We start from the raw sequence: 15,685 nt of genomic DNA on the forward strand, positions 1-15,685 counted from the left end.
TCCACTTTGGCCAGCTCTGTTTGTTGTCAGGTTCTCTCTCCTGACCCTCTCGGGGGACACTGGCTTGAAGGGACCCTCAACGCTGCACTGACCCTGCACCTGCTGTCGACCAGGTCAGGAGCCAGGCGCTGGGGAGGGAACTAAGCTGTGGTCCTTACCAACAGGGCACCTGTTCCAGCAGATCCCAGCAGTGTGAACTGCCAAGGCTTTCACCCTCCTGCCAGCACCCTGGTTGCCCTTCATCTGGGGGCACAAATCCCAAACCTCAGAGACATTTTGCTGCCTGCCTTCTCCCTTACACCTCCTGCCTCATTTTTCTACCAAGTCTTCTCAATCCTACCTGCAAAATATTCTTGGGTCCATCCACCAACCTTAGGCCTCCCTTCCTCCACTCTCATCAAAGCAACTATAATTTTATTTTTTTTAATTTAATATAGTTAATTTACAATGTTGTGTTAGTTTCTGGTGTACAGCACAGTGCTTCAGTTATATATATATATATCCTTTTTCATATTCCTTTCCATTATAGTTTATTACAAGATATTGAAAATAGTTCCCTATGCAATACTGTAGGACCTTGTTGTTTATCTATTTTATATATAGTAGTTTGTATCTGCTAATCCCAAACTCCTAATTTATCTCTTCCCCCACTATCCCTTTTGGCAACCATAAGTTTGTTTTCTATGTCTGTGAGTCTATTTCTGTTTTGTAAATAAGTTCATTTGTGTCATATTTTAGATTCCACATATAAGTGTTGTCATACGGTATTGGTCTTTCTCTGTCTGGCTTACTTCACTTAGTATGATAATCTCTACGTCCATCTATGTTGCTGCAAATGGCATTATTTCATTCTCTTTTATGGCTGGGTAGTGTATATATATATATATATATATACATATAACACATATATATAACATATATATAACACACACACACACACACACACACACATATATATAAAACACATCTTCTTTATCCATGTCTTGGCTATGGTAAATAGGGCAAAGCAACTATAATTTTTCAGCTTGATAACTATATAATAACCCCTTAACAGGTGGCCCCAAATCTACTCTGATTCCCCCTCCATGGGGGCAGCCAAAGTGATCCAGTCCAACTGCATATATGATTGTGTCATTCCCTGCTTTGCCCACTTCAGAGGCCTCCTTGCACTCAGGAGAAAGGAGGAGCCCTACCCAGCCCACAAGGTGTGGGGAGCCCCAGCCCACTGTTCCAGCTGCACATGCCCGCCATGCTCCCCTTCACTCTCCGAACTGCAGCCACACTGGCTTCTCTGAGCTCCTAGAAGGGGCCATGCTGCCACCTGCCAAAGGCCCAGCTCTTTCCTCCACTCCCTCCTCAGGCAGCCTTCCCTGACTGCCAGACCGGCTCAGTGTCCCTTAAAGACTCTTCTCCCCATCACTCTCCAGGGCAGTGGTCTGACTTGGGAGGGTTTATTGAATGAATGCCTGTCTACCCCCACTTGATTCTGAGTTCCTTGAGAGCACAGAGTGGGTGCTGTGCGGATATGAATACTGGATGAAAGAAGAAGTAACTGCAAAGGGCATGAGCAAAGACTCTGGCTGCCTCCCAGGCGGCCTCGGGCATGAAGGCCTTACAGGGACCTACAGGGCCTAACACGGTCTGCACGCCTTCCCCAGCCTCGTCCTTCTCCGCTATCTGTTCTACCATCTCCCTTTAGGACGCTTAACTCTGGCCTCATCACATGTTCCTGGTGTTCTGGCTCCCACTGTGTTCCTGTTACAGGACAACTATGTTCCAGCCTCAGCGCCTTTGTACCCCTGCGGCTCCTTGTACCTGGAATTCTCTTCCCCCAAACATCCACGTGGCTGACTCCCTCCCTCCTTGCATTCAGGTCTCTGTTCATAGAACACCTTCCCAGCGACACCTTCTCTGATCTCCCCACATAAAACAATCATCCCCCTGCAGCATTTCCTAACCCTCCCTACTCTGCTTTATTTTTCCTGATAGTCTTGTTCACATTCTGACATATTAGGTATGTCCTTATTTGTATGTGTATCATCTATGTCCCTCCACTAGAATATGAACCCGTTGGGGGCAGGGATCTGGTCCATTTTGTACTCTGCTGTGTCTTCAGTTCTTATTACAGCGCCTGGCATGTTGTAAACCCTCAATAAAGGTTTGTGAGTGAGTGAGATGATGAATGAATGCACGCATGCATGCATCTTAGGCCCAGAGATGCCCTGGGCTGTGTGCTCAGAGACCCCCTTCTCCCTTGACCCTGTGGCAAAAAAAAAATGAAGTTCTATCCCCAACCAAGCTCTTATCCAAGCAGGCCCTAAATTCCCAGCTGCAAATTAATAACATTAATAATAAACCACTATTAAGGGCTAACTGTATGCCAGATATTCTGCTAAGTGTTGTATCTGTATACATCATTCTTATAGTACTACTATGAGAAGGGTAGTTATAAGCCTTATTTGATAGATGAAGAAAATGCTGATCAGAGAGGTTAAATCACTTGCCCAATGTCACACAGCTAGTAAGTGACTAAGCTGGCATTTGAACCTCAACAGTCTGTCTCTCTCGGGCAGGGGGTGGCAAAATATGGCTCACAGGCCAGCTCCGGTCCTCTATATGTTTTTGTATAGCTTGCGAGCTAGGACAGGTTTTTACATTTTTTAAAAGTCGGAGGGAGGGACTTCCCTGGCGTTTCAGTGGTTAGGATTTCGCCTTCCAAGCCAGGGGCTGCGGGTTCGATCCCTGGTCAGGGAGCTAAGATCTCACGTGCCTTGGGCCCAAAAAACCAAAACATAAAACAGAAGCAGTATTGTAACAAATTCAATAAAGACTTAAAAAAAAAAGTCGGAGGGAAAAAGTATGCAACAGAGACCATACATGGCCCACAAAGCCTCAAATGGTTAAGAGAACAAATACATCAAATTAAGAATTCCCTGGGCACTCCCCATGTGGACACAGGAGTCACAGAGAAGAGATGCATGTTTAAGTGGTATCCATCAGGCTCCCCTTTTGCTCCAGGCGCCAGCTAGGCACCTTCGTGGATATTACCTTGTTGAGTCACCTCACAACCTCCAGCACAGAGATGATTAAAAGGAGGCCTAGAGATAGTGACATGGCCAAAGTCATATTTTAAGAGACAGAACCAGTGTAGAATCACAAAATCATGGCTGAAGAAGCATCTAACATTCATCTGTTCCCAGCTCCCTGTTTTATGGATTCAGAACACAAAGTAGCCAAGTCCCGGGGAGGCCGGGGACACTCGGGGTTAATACCGTAGCCCCTCTCCAATCCCTTGACCAAAGGTTTACCCTCTGCTCCATCCTCATTTCCAAAATCTCCGGGAGTCTTTACCAGCCCCAGCCTCCAGCCCGTTTCCTCTCCCCCTCCTGACCTTCCACTTCACCCACCGCTGCCCTGCCTGCAAGGATGACTCCAACTACAAATTAAGTGAAGGGGAAACTGAATTGATATGATCTGAGCAAGGGAAGCACAAAGGCCCCAATTTCCTCTCCACATTATACAGGAAGATCTGGGCCTCGTGGGGAGACGGCGCAGGGCCTTTTGATGTTTGCCTTCCTGCAAGAAGGCAAAGCAGAAGGACGGGAGACGCCTTCACCTCCTCCATGCAAACTCACAACATCAGGTTTCCAATCATGCTTGAAACAAATGCAGAGATGAAAAACCGAGAAAGGGAGCAAAGAAGGAAGAGAGAGACATGGTTGCTGAGAGAGCTTTAAGGACAACGAGGCCCTTTAAAACTAACTACAGCACGCGTTAAAGAGCTTACAAACACTCTCCCAACACAACCCTGGGCTGAGCTCCTAGGGATGTATCAACAGGGGAATCAGCCTGAGCTCGGGCCTTCCTGCAGCTCAGCTGGGCCCATTCAGGATGGGGACGCCAAGGCCTCCTCCCTAGGCTGGGATTTCTAAAAGCCCAGGGCCAGGATGCTGCCACCGGCCAGAGTTTAGACTCCAGTTCACATAGTCAATTCCACCAGCCATGGCGCTGGGTCTGTAAATATACCTTGATATCCTCACGCCCAACTCAGGTATCTGTGGTTCAGCTTGGGACATGTGCCAGTCGTGGTGGCATTTAGTGAAGCACCAGTCAATCTCTCTTTCTCTCTCTTCGCTTTCTCATTCTCTCAAACTTTTTGTTACAATGAGGTGGGTAGTTAATTTCTGTCTAAATCACCTTGGGCTTATCCTGTAGCACTAGTAATTCTGGGCCATTCCAAGGTACCAACTGAAGATCAAAGGTCCTGTAGCACTGAAACACCTTCCTGCCTTCACTTACCACATTGCCACCAAAAATTATTTAGGAACCGTGGAAGAAATATATCCAGACAAGAAATCGCAGTAGCTTTTTCCTTCCAGAGAGAGGGGAATGAAGTAAGATCCCTTTTCTTAGCTGAATCCTTTATGGCATGATTTTTTTAAAAATCATAATATCCCAACAATTCGACTGTCATTATTTTATAGATGGTGGAACTAAAGGCTCAGAGAATTTAGTTGACTTGTCTGAGGACCACATGCTACAAAGTGATGGAGCCCGACATCCAGCCCAAGGCTGTCTGATTTTAAAGCCTGAGCCCTTTCAGATAATATCCACACATATTCATCTTAAAACGGCCATGTGGGCCATCTGTGAAAGCAGAGTCATGTTGACCCTAAATGTTCCTTGAAAATGATATCAGAGTAACCTGGATTTGGCACCTGCCTGAACTTGTACTTGTCAGTGTTGCCCATGTTGCCAGCAAAGCTGGAAGGTGAAGGTCTCCAGCTGATGACATAACGAAGTACGGTCATTCTTTGCCTGAAACTGGGGACCCGTTACTATGTGGATGGGATAAGTCATTATAAAGGCAATTAAATGCTCACCTCCATAGCTAGATGCCAACATGTAGGGCTTTGTGCACGGATAACTTAGCTCTTTGAGCAGGGTTAAAAATCTTTAGTCATATTTTCTCCCAAACCTAGGGGTTACTCAAGAAGTCAGCTCTGGTGACTCCTACACAGAGGCCAATGTGTGTGGCCGTTGCCCGAAACTGGGGGGACAATGGCACGTAAAGCACATTGTGGCGACAGGCAGCCATTGAATCCGATTTTAATATTCTAGTCCATGAGCCTGCAGTTTCACTAGAGCCTGGTGTTGCTTTTTTTTTTTTTTAAAGGCAGGCAAACGCCACACACATTCTTTCAATTTCTAAAGGGAAATTTGACTCGAGCTGTAGAACAAAGGACGAAGAAATAGAAGTAAAAGAAAATCAAAGAAAAAGTGATTTGGATTCAAGGGGATCAGATGTTTCATTTACTGCAGGTTGAAGACCTTCAATCAGTCAAATGAAAGGAACATTTGTATTAAAATACCTACGAGGCAGAGAGAAAGCCTTGATCGGACTCGGGAGAGTTAAGTTACAGCAATCTTGCTGAGAGATATGAACCCACCTTCGAGGCTATCTGTTCCCAATATTGAAGGTTTTCTGTGTTACAAACCTGAGATGAAAGGTAGTTGTTTTGACGTCTGGGTCTGGAAGCCAGACGCTGAAATTAGCAGCGTTCTCAAAGTGTGTGTTGCAGGGATGGGGAGCCCGGGATGGAGTGAAAATGTAGCTGCTTTATTAAAATGAAAAGATGTTTAATGCAACACTGAGGGTCCAAGTCATCCATGCAGGCAGGGTATGGACGGGAATTATGAAAACACCTCCTACCGGATGGGAAGGGGCAGGCAAGGAGCACTAGACAAGGAATCAGGGGACCTGGGATAGAGTCCCTCCTCTGGCCCTAGGATGGTAGCTCCATGGTAACAGGGACTGGGCCTGTCTGGTTCACAGTGCCAGGCATATTGGAGGTATTCCGTAGATAGACGTCAAATGAATGCACGGATGAATAAATGAATGTGACATTGGGTAAACCCTTCTCCTCTTTGAGCTTAAGTCTTGTAAAATGAGAGGGTTGGACTAACGGAGGATTTCCCCAGTGGGATGGGTACAATGATGGTTGGGTACCATATGGATGGGATTGGGTGATAAACATGAATACAGCATTAAATCATACTGAGGCACAGAGGGAGAAAGGTATCACTTTTGAGCTCTCTTTCAAGCTTTCTGCTTCCCCCCGAGAGAAAGTCACCAGTCCAAAACTAGTATGTCTTGAACACCTCTCTTTTGTTCTTAGACCTCCCTTCATAATAATAAGAGAGGAGGACTCAGGCTCCCATCCCTCCACAGGCAATGGCATCCAACTAAAGTTAATAACACGATTTCTTTCTTTTGTCCTTATTTTTACAGTTACCCATTTATGGCAAGTAAAAATAGTTTTTCCTTTACAGAACTGATTTTTTAAGGCTTCTTTATCAGACAAACGTAGACAAGTAAACATGGATTGATGTAAAGAAATAATATTTCAAGAGGGATGCAGGTAAGGCAAACATCTTGACAGTGAGACCGAACGCCTTTGCTTTGGGAGCTCCTGTCCCAACTGACCTCCAAGGTTCCCTCTAGAAACACTCAGCATCCGAACTATGCTCCTCTGGTTTGTGTAGAGCAGACGCAGCTGTCTCCAGCAAAGAGGCAGCTGTAGCTCGAATTTTAGGATGATGGGCCCATTCATTCATCTATTATTTCAATAAATATTTATTGAGGGCATACTGTGGTCGCTGCTTTTCCAGGTACTGGGGATAGAGCAGGAGGAAGAAAATAGACCAAAAAAAAAAAAATCCCTGCCCTCATGGAGTTTCTGTTCTAGAGGTCTCAGGCAGGGCCAGGATCAGGCGAGGCAAATGAGGCACCAGGGTGCAAAATTTAAGGAGGTACCCACTATCAAGGTCATGTACGACCTGGCCCTGGCTTGAAGACAGTGCCCCATCTTGACCATAACTTGACATAGTTTGTCATCAATATGGGAGCCATGGATTCTGCCTCCTGAATATCTGCTGTTTGGTCTTAGGTGGGGCCCCCAGAATCAGTATTTTGCCAGAATTCTCCAGATGAGTCCATGAACATCATGATTGAGAACCACTGAGTTATAGACCTAGACCAAGAAGCCTTTAAAATTTATAGTCTGGCATTTTTCAAAAGCATCTACCAATAGATGTTTACCAAGCCAATTAGCTAGTAAGTGAATGTCAATATGTTACTACGCATCACAGTGGCAAAAATAGCTCCTTTCTTCTGTGCACTTGCTAGTGATCAGGGGCTCTTCTGAGCTCCTTACACTTCTTGACTCATTCAGTCCTCACAACCATCTCCAGGAAGTACGATTATCATCATCACCCCGTTTTGCAATGAGGAAACAGAGGCAGGGAGAGTTTAAGGAAGTTGCCCAAGTTCACCCAGAAAGCCATGCTCCTAACCACTGTGCCCGACTGCCTCTGTGGGAGGGGCCTTGATGTTTGGGTCCTTAGGCACAGGAGTAACAGTGAAAGTGAGGGAAATAGGGGGTCATTTGCATATTAAAGATAGCACATACAAATAGTCATTATTCCACCAAAAAATATGTATGTCCTCTCTCATCCTCTCCAAACACAAGGCCCACTCCAGCTTCATTTTGCATCCACATTTGTTAAGGCCATGACTGTATAATAATGTTCCTCTATGCAGGAAAAAACAACAACAACAACAATACAATCGCAATACTACATAGCAACTGTCTTCCCTCCCTAGTGTTGGGGGAACCTTGGGGAATGGTGGGGAGTGTGGAAAATTGGGAAGAGGAAGCCTGTTCAATGTCTCCAGATTGTCTGACTTATCCAAAGAGACAAAAAATTCAGACCTAGTTGTGAAAACTCCCAATTTCCATGTGGGCTCTAACTTCTGAATAACTGTGTGGGGCAGATAAGTGTTTTGTAAAATGTGAATGTGAAGTCACTGGGAAAGACCAAAGCTGCAGAAAAGTCCCTGGGGATCTGGTCTAAGATCACTGTGTGATCTGGGACCAGTGACTGCATTTCTCTGTGCCTTGAATCCAAAGCTGTAAGAAGGATATAAAAAATATCATGGATTCATTCTTCAACTTTTAGTGACAATTTCTATATATTTAACCCTGTGCCAGATGGCAGGTTCAAAGATTAAATCAATATGCTCATCACTGAGAGAGAGTCAGGGACAGTGAACTCTAGGTCCATGGAACGAGGTCTGCTATGAAATCAGAACCTGGGAGGAGTTCTGCCTGGAACAGATGACATTTTAGCCAGGCCTGGAAGGCTGAAGTGATGTTCCCTAGCAGCAAGGGCAGAAAGAAGAGGACTTTTCCTTGAAACCAAAGTGCTCTGTGTGCCAACACAGCATGAATCTTTCATGAGTTCAAAAATCACACATGCACGCCCATAAATAGCTTGGAGAGTGTGCAAATTGGTACTACAAATCCAAAACTGCATCTCTGTTTTATATATGAATTACTTATCTAAGTGTAAAACCAGACTCACTGGGTTTTCCCCTGAGCTACTCCCCCTCCTTAGTCTTACTGGAGTCACGATGTCCAGGAGCCCAGGTCAGGCACGTTGGGATCACCTCCAACTCTTCCCTCTTCCTCCTCCTCCACACTCGATCCAGAGAAGTGTCCCTCCAATCAAGTGGGTGTCCTCACCTACTGCCCGCCATCAGGCCACCACCATCCAGTTCAACCACTGTCTCCTGTGTGGACACTTGCTGTTGTTTTCTCTCTGCTTTTCTCGTCTCTCTTCCAGTCGGTCCATCGTTGTTTCCAAAAACCAGATCTGACTGCATTGCTCTGTGGCTTTAAACTTCCAATGGTTCCACTGGCAGCAGGACAAAGTGTAGCATGACATCCACGGCCCTTGGCACTCTGGGCCCTGTATACTCTTCCTCCTTCACCATCCTTTAGGCCGTAACCCCCTAAAACAGATGCCCGCAGGTGCCTTAGATTCCTCCCACCACATGCTCCGCAGAATATGCCTGACACTTTCCTACCTCCGTGACCTGCCACAGGCTACTCTCTTTTCCTCACGTGACTCACCTGCCATGTTTAGCAGTCGACCCACAGCCATGGCCAAGCAGTCCCTCCTCTGGAAGCCTTCTCTGGCTATCACCCCCAGCCGTCCCTCTCCGGCCCCCGCTGGGGCACAGCAAGCTGGGGACAGAGATGGAGAGTTAAGACAGGCGAGGTAGGAGGGGTCTTGAAAGTCAGGGAGGGAAAAGTCTCTCCGAAAAGTCATTTTTGCAAAAGCCTTAACCCAGAAAGTCATTTTTTGCAAAAGCCTCAATCTCAAAACCCCTTCAGCAAGCATGGAGACCCACCTGAGGAAAAAAAGAGAATGCAATTTCACACGTTGGAAAAAGGCCCTGGGCAGGAGACATGAAAGCCACGAGTTGGCGGTAGGTGCTGCAAGGTTGAGCAGGAAACCCATATCAAATGGGAGGTTGGGACGTTTCTGACACGCATATGGGCCCCAGCCCTGCTCAGCCTGATACTTGCTTCTGAGGGGCGGGGCAGCCAGTCTTCCAAAGGGCTCAGACAGCCACATGTCCCCAGCCTTGTTCACAGCCAACGAGGGAGAGGGGACTGGGCAAGGCTGGCTCTGGGATGAGGCAGGTAAGCCCACCAGGTTAAGGCGGAACACACTCAGGGCTGTGCCCTTACCGGTCACCAGGGAAGAGAATAACACTTCCAACCGGGGTGTCTGTCTTTCTGCCTTGAGCATCAGACACTCTCCTTGTAAAACAAAGTCTCAAACTCAAACACCTAGGCCGGGTAGGTGACATTAATGTCACCCAGTAGGGACAAGGATGAACAGACTATGGCCGTGGCAGGCAGACTCAGTTCCAGCTGATGGTCTCAGATCCGCTGATTTTTGTAGAGATGTCAGATATTGGAATTTTCATGGGAAATCTTGTTATTCAAATGTTTACTCGGTTTTAAAAAATACCATACAGTGCAAAAGAAAGAAGGCCTCCGCTGGCTGAACTCTGATGTCTGGGTTCAGATTAAGCTCATTAACTCAGAGCAAAAAAATATGACCCTTAAGTCTGCATGACTCCCTCCCTTTGGCTGATAATTGAGATTCTGTCGAGTTGGATTTTTCTTACTGTCTAGGTATTTGGCCCTGCAGAGATGGGGCTTCAGTACGTACTAAAATTCACGAGGATTTCTCTGTGCATTCTTGTGTATCTGTATTTTTATCCAAGAGCAGTATCCATATCATTAAAGAACAAGAAGAGTTCTTAGACATCAACTAGCCTTCTCGCCCCTCCACAAGTTTACAGTTCAGGAAACTGAGGCCCCGCGGAGGAGACAGGCTTACTGCAGCGCACAGAGCAACTTAGAACATCTGATCCCAGGCTCGACCTCTACCCCTTCTTGGCACACCGCGGCTGTATTTATACAGCGTGCACACCCGCGCCGCTGTGTTTGTTTTCCCTGGTCCCGAGAAAAAGCCCACCAGGTTGCCAGATGTGCCGAGCTCAAGGGAGCCCGAGGAAGTGGTTTGCCAGCGATGAGAAGCAGGCCTGGTCTGGGTGTAATCGACACTTCGCATCAGCCTCGCCTTTCTGCCCGCAGGAGAGAAGAGGCCGGCGTGGAGGAAACTGACGTGCAAGCACGCACCCCGCACCCTGAGAATGGTTTCCTCTGCCCTCTTACAATCTGCGGGCTTTGGCCACCCAACCCACTCCTAGGCACGTGCGAAGCCTCAGGACCTCTCAGCCCACGGGGGAGGGAAAGGCAAGCCCCTTGGATAGGTCCAGTCCTTTGCCCCTTCCTTCCATTTCTTGGGGTCCCCCCTTTCCCAGAGTCGCTTTTGAAAGAAGGCACCTGACACACCCATTTCTGCTTTATGTGTTGGCTCTTGCATTTCTCTAGGGAACCTACAGAAGCGAGGCCAGAGCCAAACTCAAAGGCGTGAGATTCCAATGGTGGAATTACAGGCTGCTGGCCATGAGGGACTTCCTGGTCCATGTCAGACGATCCCTCTTGAGGGACTCCTTACTCCACCTTCTGGTAAGGTTGCCCTGAAACTCAAGGGGCTGTATCTGCCTGTGTCTTTCTTGTCCCACATGTCACATTTATTCTCATGTGCTCAACTACAAAATCCCTATTTTCACTTAAAACAATATACACACTTATGTGTGTGTTTTGTGTGTACGTAGAGAGAGGAGGGGAGGGGAAGGGAGGGAAGACAGAGAGTGAAGCACCTACTATGTGCTCAAATCCTCCCGACAATCACCTATCCTATGAAGTAGGGAGGTTTTTTAAATTTATTTTATTGAACTATAGTTGATTTCCAATGTTGTGTTAATTTCTGCTGTACAACAAAGTGATTCAGTTATACATATATACATTCTTTTTCATATTCTTTTCCATTATGGATAAAGAAGATGTGGTACATATATACACCATGGAATATTATTCAGCCGTAAAAAAGAATGATATAATGCCAAATGCAGCAACACAGAAGGACCTAGAGATTATCATACTAAGTGAAGTAAATCAGACAGAGAAAGCCAAATACCATATGATATCACTAATATGTGGAATCTAAAATATGACACAAATGAACTTATCTAAGAAACAGAAACAGACTCACAGACATAGAGAACAGACTTGAAGTAGGATTTATTATCCCTGTTTTCCAGATGAAGACCCTGAGGCTCCTCTCCTCCTCTCCATCCCTTGCCTTCATCTCCTTCCCCCTCTGTCCATTCCTCCTCTCCTGCATCAGTGTCATCCTCATTCGCTAAGTCTGAGGAGGTCCAGCATTGTGCACGTGCATTTCTGTCCTGCACAGGCAGGGCTGTGGGTAGGCACTCTGTCTCAGCACGGGGCCCTGTACAGTGGAGGTTGTGCTTGGATGGACGCCTGGCCTAGGCAGCTCCTGAGGAGTCACAGGATGCTGCCAGATGCTCTTTTCCTGGGCAGATGTAGCCATGGAACAGAACACCACTGTGGTCAGGCAGCCTGGGGGAGAGGAGCCCCAGCTGCAGAGTCAAAGAGAGCAGGGGTGTCCCTGCCGGCTATGCCACCTAAGGCTAACTGAGCAGCCTCTCTGTATCCATCAAATGGGGTAGTAGTAACTAGTTCTAGTACTAACTACTAGTAGTACTAACTTGTACTAGTGTTAACTAACTACTACTAGTACTAACTGCTACTAGTACTACTAGTAATACTAACTAGTACTAGTACTAACAGCATAGGGTTGTTTCGAAGAGGAACTGGGATAATGGAGTATTTGGAGATGCACAGAGGCCACAGATGACACCCAAAAGGGTTTTAGATGATGCTCAGATAAGTAAATATCATTGATTCGCACAGTTAGTACGTTATGTCCTTGTAAATTCCCTTTTGACCCTCCTAATTACATCAAGAAAGTCTCCATTTGATGCTAGTGTGTCTTTAACACCTAACAAGTGTTTTTTTTGAGTTTTAACAAAGAGAGAGAAGACTTAAGGTGCTGAGTCTATTCTAGGCAGCAATACCGAGGTGGAATTGAAGAACAAATTTTTGATGGAAGTAATTTATATGGTTATTGGCTTTCTATTTACACTGGTGATACAAATTTCACTTTGTAAGTAAATGGATTTAAGTTTTAATAAAAGCAGGTCCATTTAAGGGGGGTGGGAGCACTAAGTAGATAAGTTCCAATGACACTCATATATGGCCAAAGTTATAAAGGGAGCCACAAGTGATGGAAGTTTGGAATCATTGAGAAAACCCACATCAAGTGGTTAACACAGTGACTGTGACTATGGTTTTGGTATCAACCCAAGAAGTGACATGGGTTCTGAGAAGCAGGACATGATCCAAATCCAGACCCTCTCTCCCATTCCCTCCATCACCAGGATGCAGATTGAAGAAGAAACCATAGTTTGTATAAAACTGTGTGAGGATGGAAGCCTGGACCAGCACTCGAGCTGGTGGCAGGGCACTGGGGCTCACCAGCCTGGCCTCAGCTCTTCTGTGTGCCCTCCCCATGCCTCAGTGTCCTCATCTAAAACAGGTAGGACAAACTAGATGGCCCTTCCCACTCTGAGGATCTGACAATCCTTGTTTGTTTAGTCCGTCATTTTTCTCTGTCAGGTTCAAAGTCAGATTCTCTGAAGAGAAGTGATCTTCATCTAATGCAGCCCTGGGCTTCTCCTAAGAAACATCGCTACAGAAAGATGTTCGATGCAAAAAATTTCTGGGGTCAGACAAGTTCACCTTTCTGAGTCTTAGTTCCTCCTCTGTAAAATGCTGTTCCTGATAGTACGAACCTCCTAGGATCTATAGATTCACTAAGATTATGTCATGTCTCACAAAATGTGGGAAGTTACCTTGAGATGTATGTGAATGGTATGTGGACAAAGCATTAAGTGATATCGACTCATAAAGCAAGTTTCCTCATTGCACCAAGGAGGAGTCTCAGTTTGGTACTAACATGGCTTGAACACTTCTCTGATACTTGCCTAATAACCCCTAACTAAAGCAGAGAGCAAAGCCTCAGGCTCTTGGTAGGCAGCAGGGTCCAGCTGGGATGCTAGAGGGATGCTTGGAGGGATATGAAGAATTTATCCCCAGGTGAGCCTTGGGGACAGAACAAGAGCCACAGGCCAGTGACATTTGAGCTGAGCCCTGAGGAGGGAGGAAGATTCCTCCAGGTAGAGCAGGCTTGGGAAGATATACAGGTATGAAGAAGGGCAGTTCCCCCAGAATCAGAGTGTCTTAGCCTGGTTTGTACCATGGACCCATCCAGTGAGGCCCATGAACCCCTTTACAGAACAATGTCTTTTTTTGAATGTGATTCGACTCCTCTGGGTACCTCAAATAAGTAGAATCACATAGTATTTGTCCTTTTGTGACAGGCTTATTTCACTTAACATCTTCAAGGTTTGTTACAGATCATGTTTTTACAGGCATAAAATTTAAAAATAGGATTACAAAGAAAAAACATATTAAATGACAGTTATTCCAATAATTTTAAAAGATATAGGAATTCATGTGCTTCTATTAACCTTTAAATAACAAGACATAGAGGTGGATCTAATAGTTATTATAATTTCAAGATATAATGAGTCTATTTTAAGATATCCTAGAGCAACTATAAATGTGACATTAAATATCTGTGATTTCTGTTGATGACAGAAGCCACATGTAGTGCCAATATGGTTATGGTTTGTTACCTTACATTCAAAATTGGAGGAAATGCTAACTTTCAGTTAGGAATTAGAAAAAAAAAGTGTATGTGTGTGTATGTGTGCGTGTGTGTATAAATTTTTCCCATCTAAGTTCACAGACTCCCTGAATTCTGCCCCATGGATCCTTTAAGGGGCTTCTGTTCCATGGGACCCAAGTTAAGGAGCCCTCCACCCCAGAGAAGGGGCATTTTTATTCTCCACCAGCTTATGTCCGTCTTGGTTCAGAAGTGAGGCAAAGGCCAGATCCTTCCAGCCTCCACCTAGCCCCAGAAACCGGCCCACTATCCACACCAGTGGTTCAGTTTCCGATGCACTGGGGTGCACAATGGGGCTGATTTCTGGACACCAAACAACCTTCCCTAACCCCACTCCCACCCCAGGCATTGTGTTTGGGCTGCAGCCCCTGAAGGGGAATGATCACCAGAGAAGACAAGCCCGTTTTTGCTCTGAAAGCTCCTCCCTTTAGCCCTGTGGTTCATTTCTATTTGCTGTACATACAGCATCCGATGAAGATGAGGGGATGGCCTGAAATGCAGGAGAGCCTCAGCATGTGGACTGGGGTTTTAACCGACAGAGGAGATGCGCTGCCCCCTTCATAGTAGTTGTTTAATTTTTCTCATCTGCAAACAGGCTTTGGATTGCCAACCTTTAATTAAGATGCAGTTTTCTTTTCAAAAGCAATGTGTTCTAATAAATACCATCTGAGCTGGGGCAGGGGGTGCTACAGAAATTATAACTGCAGCTGAAAAACCATGAGGCTTGCAGCAGACTAACCATGAAGATCTTCTGGAAGGCAATAGTTTCCATGTGCTTCAGAAAGGAGGACACGCCTCGTGGACAATGTTCCCTGGCTTCAAAGCCAAGCCACTGTGCCGTGGGTTCTGCCTTCTTGTGTGGAGGGAGGACCGGAAGAGGCAGTGTCTTAGCTTACATGACCTCTGCCCTGGCATTTTGACTTCAGAATCAAGAAGGTACAAGGAGTGAGGTTAGAAGGATTTCCTACTGCCCTGAGACCTAACAGCTTCTGAGAAGGGAGCTCCTAGAAAAGAAAATATTTCTGCCCTGAAATGTCTTGGCATCCCTGTGACTGTTCCCTCACCCCCCAGTTAGATTTGCCAGATAAAATACAAGATGTCCAGTTAAATTTGCATTTCAGATAAATAATGAATAATTTTTTAGTATAACTCTGTACCGTGCAATATGCTAAAATATGCAAAAACATTAGGGCTGTTTCTCTGAAATTCAGATTTCACTGAGTGTCCTGTATTTTTATTTGCTAAATCTGGCAGCTCTACACTGACTCAAACTGGATTCCGGAACACCTCCTTGGGATCTTGGGAAAGAAACTCTGGGCCACCCTGGGACTTACTGAGGTCAGCTTACAGACATCTCTGCAGTCAACACGATGGTTAAGAACGTGAACTTTGGGGTCTTAAAGACTTAAAGTGGCTTCCAACTCAGGCCTGTCACTGCCTAGTGGGTTGTCCTTAGAAGGTTACTTGGCCTCCCAGAGCTTCATCTCTGTCCAATGCAGAATTTGGAGACTGAAAATCA

The 15,685-nt window shown here is 45.8% G+C and overlaps 1 long non-coding RNA gene across 1 annotated transcript in view; it reads left to right on the plus strand.

Annotated features, from left to right (window-relative positions):
* The window catches only part of LOC309648414, a 186,278-nt gene that overhangs the window by 118,756 nt on the left and 51,837 nt on the right, over window positions 1–15,685 (plus strand). The window lies entirely within an intron of this gene.

Source organism: Balaenoptera physalus (assembly GCF_965194825.1).
Source record: "Balaenoptera physalus genome assembly, chromosome: 19".
Taxonomy (NCBI): Eukaryota; Metazoa; Chordata; class Mammalia; order Artiodactyla; family Balaenopteridae; genus Balaenoptera; species Balaenoptera physalus.